General features: G+C 37.2%; 1 protein-coding gene across 2 annotated transcripts in view; it reads right to left on the bottom strand.

Moving 5' to 3' along the window:
- Positions 1-18,116, bottom strand: part of CDKL5 (cyclin dependent kinase like 5) — a 173,532-nt gene that overhangs the window by 89,758 nt on the left and 65,658 nt on the right. The window lies entirely within an intron of this gene.

Here is an 18,116-nt window from a genome sequence, read left to right on the forward strand (position 1 = left end):
TGCTGCGTGTGAAGAAGCAGCATGGGCAAAAATTTGAAGAGGGAAGGACTCACTGTACTCAAGGAGTTCAAAGGCAGGTAGTATGGTTACCAGGTAGTAGACAGAGGTAGCAGAATATGACAAAGGAGGCTACCTCAGGCATCAGCAGAGAATCCTAGAGGCAGAAAGTCAAATTACACTGTGAGGCCGGGGCAAGATTGAGGCCATCAGAGAAAGTAGTAACAGCAGTTGGGGGAGCTCTAGGGGATGGTGGGAGAGTTGCGGGAGGAAACAGGAGGCAATTGAGGGATATACAGATCAGTACAGAGATAAGGGTTCTGGGTAATGGGTGACCAGTGAATTTTGGTGGTAACAAAAAGTAAAAGATGTCAGGAATCATGGGTCTTATCCTGAGAGTCTCTGGAGACAGGAAGGCAATCTGTACAGTGCTGTGGTCCTGAATGCTGTGGTACATAAAGGGGCATTTTACAAGGATAGCTGCATTCCAGTCAGCAGAGTAGACCAGCAAGATCAGAACCAAAAGAGGGAACTGAAGTCAGGTCTCTGCCATCAGGGGCCTCAATTCAAATACTCATCTGCTGAAGGTGGACCATTATCTTCCTTTTGATTGTTACCACATGGAAGCTTTTTGGTAAAGACTACAATACTGACACACAGTGTTCATTCTTCCTGGTTCCTTCTAAGATAGTGTTTTAATATATCAAGAGCTTTTAAAAAAATTTCAGAAGTAGCAATTCTGATACCACCCACCAAAGTGCTGTGAGTAGGTGGAACCTGCATGCATGGGGCACTACACCTGCCGAGCCACCACTGAAGACCTTCTATTCTTTCTCCACTTCCTCCTGACAGTCCTCTTTCTTTACAAGTAATGTCTCTGAGAAAAAACCCTAGGGAGAAGTTTCTGCCTCTAGTTCAGAACATGCCAAACAAACAGATCTTACCTTAAAATGGAGGACCAAAGCTAACTGATTATCACATAGCAAAAATAATTATTTTTAACCAAATTATTTCAATATAGCACTGCCTCATCATTTTTAAAACAAACTTTATTTTTGGGCTCCAAAATCACTGCAGATGGTAACTGCAGCCATGAAATTAAAAGACACTTACTCCTTGGAAGGAAAGGTATGACCAACCTAGACAGCATATTAAAAAGCAGACGTTACTTTGCCAACAAAGGTCCATCTAGTCAAGGCTATGTTTTTTCCAGTAGTCATGTATGGATGTGAGAGTTGGACTATAAAGAAAGCTGAGCACTGAAGAACTGATGCTTTTGAACTGTGGTGTTGGAGAAGACTCTTGAGAGTCCCTTGGACTGCAAGGAGATCAAACCAGTCAATCCTAAAAGGAAATCAGTCCTGAATATTCATTGGAAGGACTGATGCTGAAGCTGAAACTCCAATACTTTGGCCACCTGATGCAAAGAACTGACTCATCTGAAAAGACCTTGATGCTGGGAAAGATTGAAGGCAGGAGAAGAAGGGGACAACAGAGGATGAAATGGTTGGATGGCATCACCGACTCAATGGACATGAGTTTGAGCAAGCTCTGGGAGTTGGTGATGGACAGGAAGCCTGGCATGCTGCAATCCATAGGGTCACAAAAAGTTGGACACAACTGAGTGACTAAACTGAACTTATTTAGTATATTAACATAACATTCATAATATTTATATTTTAATTCTCCTTCTTTAAAAAATTAAATAGTTAAAAAATTATTCCCAAGGTAAATGTTCATTTCAAACAATTAGGAAAATTAAAAAAGAGGAAAATATTTCTTAAAGTAAACATAATATGAATCTACCAATTAATGAGCAATCTTAAATACCATGCAGCTTACTTGTTTCTTGGTTTAACGGCTGTTCCTCACAGTAGATTCAATGAGAAAAATAAAACTTAAAATGAAACCTAAGAAGGGGTGTAAGATTAATGCATTTTACAATGTCAACCACTCAAAGTTGGTTACAACTGTTCTCCAAAGATAAAACTGAAGCCTCCCAAAATGTAATTTTTTAGCAAGTAATCAAATTATAAGATTTAAAAGCACACCCAGTGCTTTCTCAGTTGCTTAAATAATACATTTTAGCCAAACTGTCCTCTATCAGGCAGACTCTGGAAGTAATCCTATTAAGCTAAAATCACCAAGATGTATAGTTCATAATTAATAATTCTTCAAGGTTAATTGAAAATAGACCATTCACAGCATAAAAGTTGGTCACTTATTCTCATTAGTTTTTCAAATTTAACCAATGCTTAGTCCCAAAGATTTCAAAATGCTTTCAAAAACTGAGTTACTTCTTCAAAAACAAGTGGGGTGAAGAAACAACAAACGAAGGTTAAAGAAAATAATCCATGAAACTACTTTAGCATGGTTTATAGAAAGTATCTGATAAAACAAAAAGCAGTGCTGGGGTGGGAGTGGGTGCAAAAAATAAAAAATTCTAGTTAATTTAGGATGAAGTTATTGGGAATTTTCTAGAACAACATGAAGTTCTTAACTTTTACAAATCTTTGGCTCTGAAAAAGTTCTTACTAAGCACTTTTAAAATACACAGATCGGAGATTCAAAGGGATGAAAATAACTGAGAATGAGTCATCTAGCTAAGCAAATGGCTCATACGGAAGTTAAACGCCTCTTGTTGAACATAATTTTAAAACTGGACAATGTGTTTCCAATCTGAAAATACAAATATAAAACTTTAGGTTTTAGCTCCAATACATAAAGTGCGTGGGTACTGTCATTCCTATCCTTACAACAAGAAAAAAATCCAAATAAACTGCCAATCAACAACTTATATTAGACTTATCAGAGAATTGAGGACACAGGGCAAACTGAACTACTGAAATCGGGAGAGACAGCCAAATGCAGAGAATCACATCCAAGATCAGCTTACCTGGAACAGAAGGTGTTGAAGCAAAACACTAGTAAGAAAATTTAAATTGTAATTTTGACAAAGGATTATGCATAAGAACTCTTGGAGGTCAAATCTTAGGAAAGCCTCTATATTCTAATGGCTTTACCTCCAGGAACCTTAAGTCCTGAGTGTAAAGATCCAACAAAAATCTCCTCCCCTTTTGGGTAAGAGGAAGAGAGAAGTAACCATTCTGAAATGCACCCATGGGAAAGGTAACAGTTTTGAAATAAAGCCTAGAAGTTTCTCCTTAACAAAGGCCAACATTCCAAGGGAAAATTTACCCAAGCCTTTTATATTGTCCTGGGAGAGGGGGAATTAGCCAAATACAGACTCCTCTAGCCTCAATTCAATTCAGTCGCTCAGTCATGTCCCACTCTTTGCAACCCCATGGACTGCAGCACATCAGGCCTCCCTGTCCATCATCAACTCCCGGAGTTCACCCAAACCCATGTCCATTGAGTCGGTGATGCCATCCAACCATCTCATCCTCTGTCGTCCCCTTCTCCTCCTGCCCTCAATCTTTCCCAGCATCAGGGTCTTTTCCAATGAGTCAGCTCTTCGCATCAGGTGGCCAAAGTATTGGAGTTTCAGCTTCAACATCAGTCCTTCCAATGAACACCCAGGACTGATCTCCTTTAGGATGGACTGGTTGGATCTCCTTGCAGTCCAAGGGACTCTCAAGAATCTCAAGAATCAAAAGCATCAATTCTTTGGTGCTCAGCTTTCTTTATAGTCCAACTCTCACATCCATACACGACTACTGGAAAAACCATAGCCTTGACTAGATGGACCTTTGTTGGCAAAGTAGTGTCTCTGCTTTTTAATATGCTGTCTAGGTTGGGTCATAACTTTCCTTCCAAGGAGTAAGCGTCTTTTAATTTCATGGCTGCAGTCACCATCTGCAGTGATTTTGGAGCCCAAAAAAATAAGAGTCTGCCACTGTTTCCCCATCTATTTGCCATGAAGTGATGGGACCAGATGCCATGATCTTAGTTTTCTGAATGTTGAGCTTTAAGCCAACTTTTTCACTCTCCTCTTTCACTTTCATTAAGAGACTCTTTAGTTCTTCTTTACTTTCTGCCATAAGGGTGGTGTCATCTGCATACCTCTAGCTTTGTTTCACCTAAAAGGAAGAAGGGGTGGGGGGAAGTCTAAGAAATACTTCTGAAGATTGCAGTCCAGGGCTCAGGCCCACCAAAAGACTAACATTTGATTCTAAGATCATAAAACATTTCCCCTTCCCCTCATTCTACCACCATGTCACCAAAGTGCCAATACAATAACAGCAGATTACAACAAAGAGTTGCAAGAAACAGATACTATTTTTTTTTTTTTTTTGAAACAGATACTATTTTAAAAAGACTTCTTAGGGAAACCCAAAGATAATGGGGGAGAAAATTTTAAAAAATAAAGAAACTAGAGGAAACTAAAGCCTCTGGCATATACACATTTAACATTAAACACAGCCTAACTCCTACCCAAATTAACATGAAACCTTACACTACGGGCCTCTGTTTCTATTATCCAATATGTCCTACCTGGCTTTTAAAAAGCAGTAAAAGTATGCTAAAAGGCAAGGGAAAACACTGAGGAGATTAAGCCAGCATCAGAACAAGACTTAGACTGGTCACAGATTTGGGGATTACTAGGAATAATTTCAGATAACAACTATCATTACTATCATAAGCGCTCGAATGGAAAAGGGAGACCACATGCAAGAACAGAGACTAATGAAAGAATATACAACTTTAAGGAAAAATTAAAAGGAAATGCTAACAATCAAAAACACCAGAACAAAAATGAATAATACTTTTAATGGACTCATCAGTAGACTGGACATGGCCAAGGAAGCAGTCAGTGAGTTTAAAGATATGTCAGAGAAATTTCCCAAACTAAAATGCAAACAGAAAAATGAATTTTAAAAAGGAGAAAAGAATATCCAAGAACCTTGGGACAATAACAAAAGGTGTCACTGAAATACCAGAAGAAGAATGAGACAAAAGAGAAGAACTCTTTGAAGGAATAACTGCTGAGAACCTTCCAAAATCAATGTCTTCCAAATCAAAGACACCAAATGATACATCCAAGAAGCTCGGAGCACACCAAGTAAGATAAATAACCCGAAAACTTCACACCTAAACATACTGTATTCAAACTACAGGAAATCAAAAGCAAAGAGAAAATTATGAAAGAAGTCAGAGGGGGGAAAAAAACACCTTACTTATAGAAAACAAGGGTAAGAAGTACATCTGACTTCTCAGAAGCTAGGAAGTGAAATATTTAGTGGTGAAAGAAAAAAAAAATGAATCTAGAAAGCATTCAGTGAAATTATCCTTCAAAAGTGAAGGAGAAATACTTTCTCAGATAAACAAAAACTGAGGGAATTTGTCACTAGTGGACCTGCCTAGTAAAAACTGTTTTAAAAAGTTCTTCAGAGAAAGAAAACGACATAGATCAGAAAGTCAGATCCACACAAAGGAAGAAGGAAAGAAATCATTGAAGGCATAAATGAAGTTAAAAAAAATCTATTTTTCTTATTCTTAATAGATAATTGTTCTAAGTAACAATGCGTGTGCGAGCTCAGTTGTGTCCGACTCTTTTCAACCCCATGGACTGTAGTCCACCAGGCTCCTTTGTCCATGGGATTCTCCAGGCAAGAATAATGGAGTGGGTAGCCATTTCCTACTCCTCTAAGTAATAACAGTAATAGTGTATTTGCTGATTATAGCAAATGGATATGTAAAATGAAAGGTACCGCTACTATTTGAAAAGCAGATAAGAGTTATTTGACAGTAGACTTAGATAAGTTGTAAATATACACTGTAAACTCTAGAGCAACAACTAAAAACCCTTTTAAAAAGAAATATACTGGATATGCTGAGAGGAGAGAAAACAGAATCATACAAAATCAGGGAAGGCAGAAAAAGGGGACCAATTATTGATTTTAGAAAATGGAGTATAACAAATAGAAAAGTAATAAACATGGTTCATATTCATCCAAGTATGTATATATAATACTCACTTTAAATGTGAATGGCCTAAATACACCAATTAAAAGAGACTGTCAGAGTAGATTTTTAAAACTCTCGTTAAATATAAAGATACATCTAGGTTAAAAGCAAAAGGATGAAGAAAGATATACCCTGTTATTGTAATATTAATAAAAAAAAAAGCTGAAGTAGCTATATCAGCTTTAGACAAAGACTTTAGAACAAGAAAAATTAACAGGATAAAGAGGGGCATTAGAAAATGATATACTCTCCAAGAAGGCACAACAATCCTTAATATGTATGCACCAAACAAGCATCAAAATATACGAGGCAAAAGACAGAACTGCAAAGAGAAATAAGCAAATTCACTATTATAGTTGGATACTTCAACACCCCCATTAGGTAACTGACAGATCCAGTAGGCCAAAAAAAAAAAAAGAAAAAAAAAAGAATAAAGATAGGTGAATTGAAAAGCACCATCAATCAACTAGATCTACCTGCTATTTATGTAACACTTCATCCAACAACAGCAGAATACATCTTATTCTCAAGTCACAAGGAATATTCATCAATATAGACCAAATTCTACACCACAAAACACAACGTCACAAAAATTCAAAGAATAAAAATCATACAAAGTATACTCTCACACCACAATGGAATTAAACTAGAAATCAGTAGCAAAAAGATAGCTGGAAAATCTAAAAATATTTAACTCTTAAACAATACATTTCTAAATATACATAGGTCAAAGAAGAAATCTAAAGAGGATTTTAAAAATATTTTTAACTAAATGAAAATCAAAATATATATAATGCAGCAAAAGCAGGCCTTAGAGAAAAGTTTATAGTATTGTATACATATAGTCTAAAAGAAAACAGGCTTAAAATTGATAACCTAAGCTTCTACCTTAGGAAATAAGGCAAAGAAGGACAACTTAAGACTAAAGTAAATGGATAAGAAACTAGAACAGTAAAAATTATAGCAGTAATAAAAATTGAAAACAGGAACTCAACAGTGAAAAACCAGTGGAGACAATAGATGGTTCTTTGAAAACACTGATTGTCAGGAAGCATTTAACAAGAGGGCCAAAGAACTAAACAGACATTTCTCCAAGGAAGACATACAGATGGCTAACAAACACATGAAAAGATGCTCAACATCACTCATTATCAGAGAAATGCAAATCAAAACCACAATGAGGTACCATTACACGCCAGTCAGGATGGCTGCTATCCAAAAGTCTACAAGCAATAAATGCTGGAGAGGGTGTGGAGAAAAGGGAACCCTCTTACACTGTTGGTGGGAATGCAAACTAGTACAGCCGCTATGGAAAACAGTGTGGGGATTTCTTAAAAAACTGGAAATAGAACTGCCATATGACCCAGCAATCCTACTTCTGGGCATACACACCAAGGAAACCAGATCTGAAAGAGACACGTGCACCCCAATGTTCATCGCAGCACTGTTTATAATTGCCAGGACATGGAAGCAACCTAGATGGGCATCAGCAGACGAATGGATGAGGAAGCTGTGGTACATATACACCATGGAATATTACTCAGCCATTAAAAAGAATTCATTTGAATCAGTTCTAATGAGATGGATGAAACTGGAGCCCATTATACAGAGTGAAGTAAGCCAGAATGATAAAGAACATTACAGCATACTAACACATAAATATGGAATTTAGAAAGATGGGAATGATAACCCTATATGCAAAACAGAAAAAGAGATATACAGATGTACAGAACAGACTTTTGGACTCTGTGAGAGAAGGCGAGGGTGGGATGTTTTGAGAGAACAGCATCGAAACATGTATATTATCTATGGTGAAACAGATCACCAGCCCAGGTTGGATGCATGAGACAAGTGCTCGGGCCTGGTACACTGGGAAGACCCAGAGGAATAGGGTGGAGAGGGAGGTGGGAGGGGGGATCGGGATGGGGAATATATGTAACTCCATGGCTGATTCATGTCAATGTATGACAAAACCCACTACAATATTGTAAAGTAATTAGCCTCCAACTAATAAAAATAAATGAAAAAAAAAAAAAAAAAACAAGAGGCTTCCTGTGTGCTGTTTTGGATCTGTCAGGAACCCTCTGGCCCTTATTGATTCCTGAATATTCAGGAATTAAGAGGAGAGGCACGCCTTTCCCGGGGCTGAGGAATCCAGGCATTTCTCATTACAGTGATAAGTACCCTCTTCCTTTTTATGAGCCATATGGTAAAAGGTGATTGTTTGCAACTCTCTCTTTGATAGGGATCGTCTTATGTTTTGTAAGTCTGGAATTTTAATCTTTGTCTTTGCTGAGAATAACCACCTTGTAAGACAGTATATATGCCCACACCATGTTGATTAAAACACCTTTGCTCCATCAGAGCTTTGGTCCCCGTGTCTTTCTCTTTCTTTCTTTCTTCTCTCTCTCTCTCTCTCTCTCTCTCTCTCTCTCTATTTCTGGCTAATTCCTTGGAGCGCGGAGGCCCGCTGAGCTCACTTTCTTGCCCGGGCTTCTAAGACCCTCTCGAGAGGGCGCCTGGTGCCTACGTGCAGCAGCGCGAGCCCTAAGAACAGGACTCTATTGGCTTTCCGCGTAAACCAGGGGATATCAGCCTCTTTCTCTCTCTTACTCTCCGGGCCACCAGGTTCCGGTCCATTAAAGGACCAACAAGCGCTATCAGCCTCTTTCTCTCTCTTACTTTCTTATCGTCGACTCCGGACCACCAGGTTCCGGTCCATTAAAGGACCAACAACTGATAAAATTGATAAACTTTTGACAAGATAACAAAGAAAAAAAAGAGAGAAGACACAAATTATTAATAACAAATGAAAGAAGAGTCATCATTACAAATCACATGGATATTAAAAGGACAATAAACGAATATTATAAACAAATCTACACCTACATATTTGATAACTTAGATAAGTGAACCAATTCATTGAAAGAAACAAACTATCAAAATTTATACAAGGAAAAATAATAGATGATGTGAATAGGCCTATATCTATGAAAGGAAGAAATTCTCTACAATCTCTTCCAGAAAACAAAAGTAGAAAAATACTTCAAAGAGAACTCTATGAGGCCACATTAGGGTGTTACCAATCCTGAAACCAGATAAAGAAATTAAAAAGCAAATTATATGAACTAGGGGTTTCCCTTGTGGCTTAGCTGGTAAAGAATCTGCCTGCAATGTGGGAGACCTGGGTTCAATCCCTGGGTTGGGAAGATCCCCTGGAGAAGGGAACAGCTACCCACTCCAGTATTCTGGCCTGGAGAATTCCATGGACTGTATAGTCCATGGGGTCACAAAGAGTCGGACAGGACTGAGCAACTTTCACTTTCACCCAAATGGACTAGACATAGACATCTGCAACCAATATTATCAAATCAAATTCAGCAATGTTACAAAAAGAAATACACATCTCAACCAAGTGGGATTTATCTCAGATGTGCAAGGCTGGTTCAACATCCTAAAATTAATTCATAATCAACAGATGAAAGTAAAACCACATGATTACATCAAGTGATATAGAAAAGCATTTGACAAAACCCAATACCCATTCATGATACTCTTAGCAATCTCAGAGAGAACTTCCTCAACTTGATAAAGAACATCTAAAAAAACCTACAAGCTAAAAACATATTTAATGGTGAGAAACGGCATGCCTTCCCACTAAGCTCAGAAAAAGACAAGAATCTCTCTTCTCACCATTTGTATTAAACACTGTACTGGAATTCATAACTAATACAAAATAAGTAAAGGAAATAAAAGGTATACAGATTAGGAAAGAAGAAATAAAACTATTTTGTTTGCAGATGAGATGACTGATTATGAAGAAAATCTCAAAGAATCTATCCCACCTCTAAAAAAAAAAACACTGAAACTAATAAGCAATTCTAGCAAGGTCACATGATACAAAGCTAATATACAAAGTCAATTGCTTTCCTATATACCAGCAATGAACTGGAATTTAAAAATTAAAAACAGGACTTCCCTGGTGGTACAGTGGATAAGAATCTGCCTGCTAATGCAGGGGACACAGGTTTGATCCCTGGTCCAGGAAGATTCCACATGCCGTGGGCAACTAAAGCCCGTGCACCACAGCAAGAGAGTACACACTCTAGGGTCCGCAAGCCACAATTAATGAGCTCTTGAGCCTAGAGCCTGTGCTCCAACAAGAGAAGCCACCACAACGAGAAGCCTGTGCACCACAACAAAGAGTAGCCCCTGCTCATCACAACTAGAGAAAGCTTGAGTGCAGCAAAAACCTAGCACAGCCAAAAATAATGTTTTTTAAAAAATTAAAAACAATACCATCTATATCATCACCAAAAGAAAAAATACTTAGCAATAAATCTAACAAAACAATTATAAGATATGCATGTAAAAAACTAAATAACTGTTGAAAAATTAAAAACAGAAAAATCAAATGCAGATATTCTGTACTCATTGATTAGAAGACACAATACTGTTAAGATGTCAATTCTCAACTCAATCTACAGATTTAATGTGATCCCAATCCAAGCAAGCTATTTTGTGAATATCAACAAACTGATTTAAAAGATAATACAGAAAGGCAAAAGACCTGGCATAGCCAATACAATATTGAAAAAGAACAACAAAATTGAAAGACTGACACTAACTGACTTTAAGACTTACTGTAAAGCTGCAGTAAATCAAGACAGTATAATATTGGTGAAGAATAGACATATAGATCAATGAAACAAAACACAGAACCCAAAAGCAGACTCAACACAAACACAGCTGATCTTTGATAAATAAGCAGACACAATCCAATGAAGACAGAAGTCCTTTCAACAAATGGCTGAAATAACCTAATCAAAAATGGGCCAAGGACTTGACTTTTCTCCAAAGACTTACAAACAGCCAAGAGCACATGAAAAGATGTTCAACATCACTAATCATTCAGTTCAGTTCAGTTCAGTTCAGTCACTCAGTCGTGTCCGACTCTTTGCGACCCCGTGAATCGCAGCACGCCAGGCCTCGCTATCCATCACCAAGTCCCGCAGCTTACTCAAACTCAACGTCCGTCGAGTCGGTGATGCCATCCAACCATCTCATCCTCTGTCGTCCCCTTCTCCTCCTGCCCCCAATCCCTCCCAGCATCAGGGTCTTTTCCAATGAGTCAACTCTTTGCATGAGGTGGCCAAAGTATTGGAGTTTCAGCTTCAGCATCAGTCCTTCCAATGAACACCCAGGACTGATCTCCTTTAGGATGGACTGGCTGGATCTCCTTGCAGTCCAAGGGACTCTCAAGAGTCTTCTTCAACACCACAGTTCAAAAGCATCAATTCTTCTGCACTCAGCTTTCTTCACAGTCCAACTCTCACATCCATACATGACCACTGGAAAAACCATAGCCTTCGACTAGACGGACCTTTGTTGGCAAAGTAATGTCTCTGCTTTTTAATATGCTATCTAGGTTGATCATAACTTTCCTTCCAAGGAGTGTCTTTTTCATGGCTGCAATCACCACCTGCAGTGATTTTGGAGCCCCAAAAAATAAAGTCTGACACTGCTTCCACTGTTTCCCCATCTATTTCCCATGAAGTGATGGGACTAGATGCCATGATCTTAGTTTCTGAATGTTGAGCTTTAAGCCAACTTTTTCACTCTCCTCTTTCACTTTCATCAAGAGGCTTTTTAGTTCCTCTTCACTCTCTGCCATAAGGGTGGTGTCATCTGCATATCTGAGGTTATTGATATTTCTCCCGGCAATCTTGATTCCAGCTTGTGCTTCCTCCAGCCCAGTGTTTCTCATGATGTACTCTGCATATAAGTTAAATAAGCAGGGTGACAATATACAGCCTTGATGTACTCCTTTTCCTATTTGGAACCAGTCTGTTGTTCCATGTCGGTTCTAACTGTTGCTTCCTGACCTGCATATAGGTTTCTCAAGAGGTAGGTCAGGTGGTCTGGTATTCTCACCTCTTTTAGAATTTTCCACTAATCATTAGTATCATGCAAATCAAAACCATAATATGATACAGCTATAGACTAGGATGGCTGCAGTAAAAAAATAATAAAATAAGGAAACAAGTATTGGCAAAGATGTGGAGAAACTGGAACCTTTGTACAGTGCTGGCAGAAATGTAAAGCGGTACAGCCACTTTAGAAAAGTTACGTGATTCCTCAAAAATGTTAAACACAGAATTCACATATTACCCAGGATTTTCACTTCTTGGTATATAACCCAAAAGAACTGAAAACTGGGACTCAAACAAAACTCGATCATAAAAGTTCACAGCAACACTATTCACAATAATCAAAAGGTGAAAACAACCTAAATGTCCATCTACAGATAAATGGATAAACAAAATGTGGTATGGCCACACAACGGAATATTATTCAGTCATAAAAAAAAGGAATGAAGTAATGATACAGGCTACATGGATGAATCTCAAAAACATTACACCAAGTGAAAGAAGACAAACTCAAATGGCCACAAATTGTATGTGATTCCCTCTATATGAAATATCCAGAATAGGTTAATCTATAGAGACAGAAAGCAGATTTGTGTTTGCCAGAGACAGAGAAAGGGAGAAATAATGAGTACTTAATGGGTATAGGGTTTTTCTAGGGGGTGATAAAGTGTTTTGAAACTTGATAGAGGTAGTGATTGTATGATATTGTGAATGTACTGAATGCTACTGAGCTGTACACTTTAAAATGGTTGGTTTTATATTCTGTGAATTTTACTTTTTTATTAAAAAGGTCACAACACTGTAAATCAACTGTATGTCAATTAAGAAATATAAGGGCCTATGTGGTTTATTTCCTGGCTCAAGCACCTACTAACTTGTATGGTTTTTAGTCAATTAACCTATTTGAGTATTAGTTTCCTCCATTTAAAAGGAAGGTAATTCTTTTTAACTTTTTATAGCTGTTATGAGGATCTAAAGAGTAATGAAAATAAAACAACAAGTCCAGCACAATGCCTGGAAGTTAAGAGATACTTGAAACAGAGATTATTACTATTGCTTCTTCTCATTTATGGTCACTTGAATTATACAATATTAGGAAGTTATCTCAAGTTTCTTTGCCTTTAAAGAATTTTCCTCTTCATATTTGTGAGAATGTCCTTCTCATGAACTCAAGTTACCTTTCATAGTCTCAGTGAAGACTGTTTTCTTCTTTGTATTCACCTCTGAATGAAAAGAGAGCTATTTAGGCCAGTGATGAAACACAGTCAGAGTGAATAGACTGCATGTGTCTCTGCATGCCCAGTTCCTAGAAAGTCCAATTCTCCATTCTGATACTTGATCGTGAAAGAGGGAACCAATATAAAACCTCCTACTTAACCAGCCAAAAGATTTACTCAAGCTCAGCTCAAGGGAAAAATAATTTTCAGTGGAAGTTCCACACTTTATTAATTCTATTCCTCAGACTCCAAGAGTGCCAAGGGCAAAGAGACAAACAGAAACTGAGATTGTTGGTCCACTGAGGCTACTGTTCTGCTTCCACTGTATTCTCCTAGTTAGGGCTTGCTCAGCATGAGAGTCAGCAAACTTCTGTTCAGGAAGGGTCACAAAATAAATAGACTATTTTAGACTTTGTATGTCATATGGTCTCTGCTGAAACTATTCTGTCGTTTTAGTGCAAATGCATCCATAGCAAAGACATAAGTGAATGAGCGTGGCTAGGTTCCATAAAATAAGTGGCAGGCCAGATCTGGCCCACAGGCACTCAATAGATTTTTCCTAAAAAGATATTTGGTTGAATTTTACTTTACAATACCATGCCTCGAATACAGTGCTTTAAGTAGAAGAAGTAGAAAGGTTTTTTTTCTTACTTAAAATATTTTAACATAGGGAACAAACCTTTTTTTTTTAAACCTTTAAATTAAGAAATAGTACAGTTCAAAAGCACTGTAGAATATGAACTATAGCTTATAATATTCAGGGGTGGATTATTTTTATATAAAAATAGATCCTCATGCATTACTTTTGAGTTACTGAATCAAACAACTCATTAAGAGTTATGATGAACTATTTAAAATTATCTACTATATGGGCATTTGTTGATCAGCTACTTTTCTTATACTGCCAATGTCTATATATTTTGGGCTTGTGTAGAAAAATGACTGACACTCATTTTTTGGTTCCTGAAGCTTTAAAGTCACATTAAAGAACCAGTTAAATCCCTTAAGCATAGACATTTATCAAAGACTAATGAAATTACTCATCTTAAGAAGGTATAGAAAGAATGTTCTCTTACAGAAGGGAGTAATTACATTTTTATGACTGGCAGAAAAGGGAACTTTAAAGTCCACCTTGTGTTCCAGCCAACTCATCCTCTAGACTGGGGGGCTGTGGATGGGAGGAGGGATGAGCATTTAGGAACTGAGTCACTATATGAAGGATGAATGAGGTAAAGCCTTCTGTGTAGACAATGCATGCAGAGCTAGTAGTGGGGCTAGTTCCAATATGACCATTCTCTTATCTCATTTACTAAGAGCAAACAAAAAACAAAATCCAGATTAGGATGAAAGGGATAAATGCAACCAGGAAACCTACAAAAGCCCCAGATTCTTTTGTTTCCCTACAGTCAGACTCATCTGGAAATTCACACGAGTCATTATTTGTTTTACTAAAAATAAGACAATAGAAACATGGGCAATTTTTCCTTTGACTAGCAGAATTGAAAATACAAAATATTATAGTACAAAGAAGTACAATCTTGATGACACTTTTGTCCTCTTCCAGAGACTGCTCTACAATTAACTGGATCAGCAACAAAAACCTGGTCAAGAAAGGAAACCACACGGAAGTATCTGTTCTACATGAGTGCCTCTGTAAGAAGAGGCAGCTGTTTTCCCCCATTACTGATTCCTACTATCTTTGTTCCTGACCCAAAGTCCAGTTTAACGCTGACATCTCATTAATCTTCATAACCTGCAGTAAATTCACGTCATTTCAGAGTGTAATTATTTTTTTAAATTATGATAAAATAACCAATTGATATTGAAATATTTCCAGCTGCTTATAATCTTTATGAAAAACCCCAAGTCTCTCTATAATCTTCTTCAAATGCTAGAAATTTTGCACACAAAAGCAAGAACCCACATGTTACTTTTATTTAAGTAAGGAGGAATAAAATGACAAAGTAATTAATCCCATATATTCTGTTTCTCATGGTTGACTAAAAATTAAAGAAAAACATTTGCTTTATTTAATGTGGGGAAAAAACCTGAAAAAAGTTTATTTTGTTCCAGTAGAGAATAACTATGGTTTTAGATGGCAGCTATAAATAATTTGTTAAACTGATATTGGTTCATGTACTTTTCCTCAAGCATCTTCTTAAAACAGTTTGATTTTTAAAAAAAGTAACCAAATCATCACTCAGTTTTTTGGTAGAAAAACAAAATTAATGTGAAAAGGAAAAATGGAATCACTGATTCAAAAATACATATTGCTTGCTAAAAATCAAGGCTTATAACAAAAGCTAAATTTATGACTATTAAACAATAACAAATATCCAAAGAATGCCTTTCAGTAGGGGAAATATGGACATTCCTAACTAGAAAATATTTAATTAAATCTATTCTTCCTACTACTCTCAATCTCAATTTCTGAACTCTCACAAGAGAAGAATGATGCAATCCAGATCTTTTCTATCTACTCTCTCCTTAACCTCTTGCTATTTGGCATTAATGTATCATTTGACTTAGAGAAGTCATTAATAAATGGCATTGTTAAATGAAATGGAGTTTCTCACCCCTCAATCCTTATCATCATGGATCTTTTTATGAGATTTTTAACTATTAGTGAATGCCACTTAAAAAAAATCTTTTTTTCCTTGCTTGCAAGAGGTCTGTTTCTTCTCCTTTCAGTAAGATCATTTAACACATCTTTCACTCTGCTCTGCTCTCCCTCTCGGAAGGTTCATATCATTTCAGTTTCATCTCAGGCACAGGGAAGCTATTTCTGGACCCAGATCAAAGCCTGGTTTTGCCACTTATTAGCTGCATAATCTTGGCTCTATTACACAGCCTCTCTCTGACTCAGTTTTCTCATTTATAAAGTAGGGATGGAGAGTGGGGATTGTGGGGATTAAATGTAAAACATCAAATAGATTGCCTACCTACCACATACGGTAGATGCTCAATATGTGGTATTCACTAATATCAGCTTTGGTACTCTGCTGACATTTTATTCTTTATTATGAAAGCCAAACTCATCTTTCCCTTCAAACTTATACACCCTTTCTAAGTTCTCCAGTCAGGTAAAATGATACCAATGCTTTTCCAGTTTACCACCAATCCTTGGGATCATCTTTAATCCCTCCACAGGGACCCACTACTCTGCAAAAGCTCTCTTCAGTGTCTTTCCTTTTTGGTTCCCTGGTGGCTCAGATGGTAAAGCGTCTGCCTGCAATGTGGGAGACCCGGGTTCGATCCCTGGGTCGGGAAGATCCCCTGGAGAAGGAAATGGCAACCCACTCCAGTACTCTTGCCTAGAAAATTCCATGGATGGAGGAGCCTGGTGGGCTACAGTCCATGGGGTCGCAAAGAGTCGGACACGACTGAGCAACTTCACTTTCACTTTCTCTAATTTAAGTTTATCATTTAATACTTACAGGCTGTACCCCAATACTGGATTATTTACAGTTTTTATAACTAGTTATTCAAGAGCATATACACCTACTACTCCAAAACAAAAACTTCTCATAAGTCAACTATAGCCATAGGAAATGAACTACATGAATCAGCACTCCGTGTCCTAGACTCGATTATCATCAATCTCCAGTTCTCTCTATCCTCTCTCTTGCCTCAAGTTCTAATCACATCTCCCTATTTCAACTCCATTCCATTCTCCCCATTTTGTTATGAAGATGACATCTTGGGGCTTCTGTGAAGAAAAGTGTGCTCTAAAACATACCTCCCCTTTCTCGGGCACTTCAAAGCAGACACACAAATAAAAAGAAAATAAGCAACACACATTTGTAGGGTAAAGGTCCAAGTCAGAACTTTTTCCAAATGTGAGTAAAATTATAAATCCCCATAAACAGCTTAACAGTCACTGCTAAGAGTGTTCATATAAAGACAACAGAAGCTGTCAAAAAGAGAGAACAATTACATATTTCTTTTTTAACTGGGTAGCATTTATTTCAGTAAATTAAGAACTGATCTTTGGCCTGGAAAAGCCCAATATCATATTATGTTTACAAAAGACAAGATATATCTGTTTATAAACATGACCTCGAAATTTCTTGCAACAGAACACAAATTAAAACAGTGACTTTCTTTCATACTTGTTGAAATACACCATACACTAGAAATTATTTAACTATACATATAACCATAGCCAAGCTTCTCAAAAAGAGATCCAATTTATGCACAAGCAATCACACATACCTGTGTAAGTAATCACAACCAACCTGGTTTATACATTTTTGTAAGCATTTTATTAAAAATTTTGAAAATATGGAAGATATATGGGCATGATAACTTTACACATAATAGGCACCAAAGAGAGGTTTATATCCTTTTTTTAAAAACTATACTGTGATATTTCATAGATATCCATTTGTTTGATCCAAAAGGGTAAATCTTATTGGAAGAATCAAATCTTCTATTTTTGGATAGCCAGGGAAAGATCTGAAGGCCCGATTCTAGCTGAAAAAAGGGTATACTATAACAAGTCTAATGATGAAACAACTGCAAATTCTAGAAAAAATTCTATATTACTCTGAGATAGACACTAATTTATGCTTCAAATTTTCCATCCAGTGGTATCTTTTTTGGTGCATGAAAGGAAAAAACAACAATACTCAGAAAGCTGGTCTGTGAGTCCCTCTTTTAGTGAGGGGCAGTAAAAGATGCAATCTTTTTTTAAGATGCAATCTCATTTGCAGCAATCTCACATGTGTGTTTTTGAAAAAATATGCATTCTTCTAACTCTTCAGATAGACCATAAGACATACAAAGGCAAGAAAACTATGGTTTATTCATCCTTAGAACTCAAAATGCCCTGCACATGGACAAAGGAATCAGAGTTCACATTTAGAGGTGGTCTCCCAGGAGCAGTGACACTAGCTCCCATCCAGTCTCACTCTGAGCTCATCTTGCCAGCACTAATAGTGTGCATATGAGAACCAGGTACCGTTAACAAGCATGTCTTAACAAATGAGCAAACTAGATGAAAGTATAGGGAGAAAGGTCACAGGAAGAAGTGCAACAACTG

The sequence above is a fragment of the Odocoileus virginianus genome, unplaced genomic scaffold (genome assembly GCF_023699985.2).
Source record: "Odocoileus virginianus isolate 20LAN1187 ecotype Illinois unplaced genomic scaffold, Ovbor_1.2 Unplaced_Contig_38, whole genome shotgun sequence".
NCBI classification, from domain to species: domain Eukaryota; kingdom Metazoa; phylum Chordata; class Mammalia; order Artiodactyla; family Cervidae; genus Odocoileus; species Odocoileus virginianus.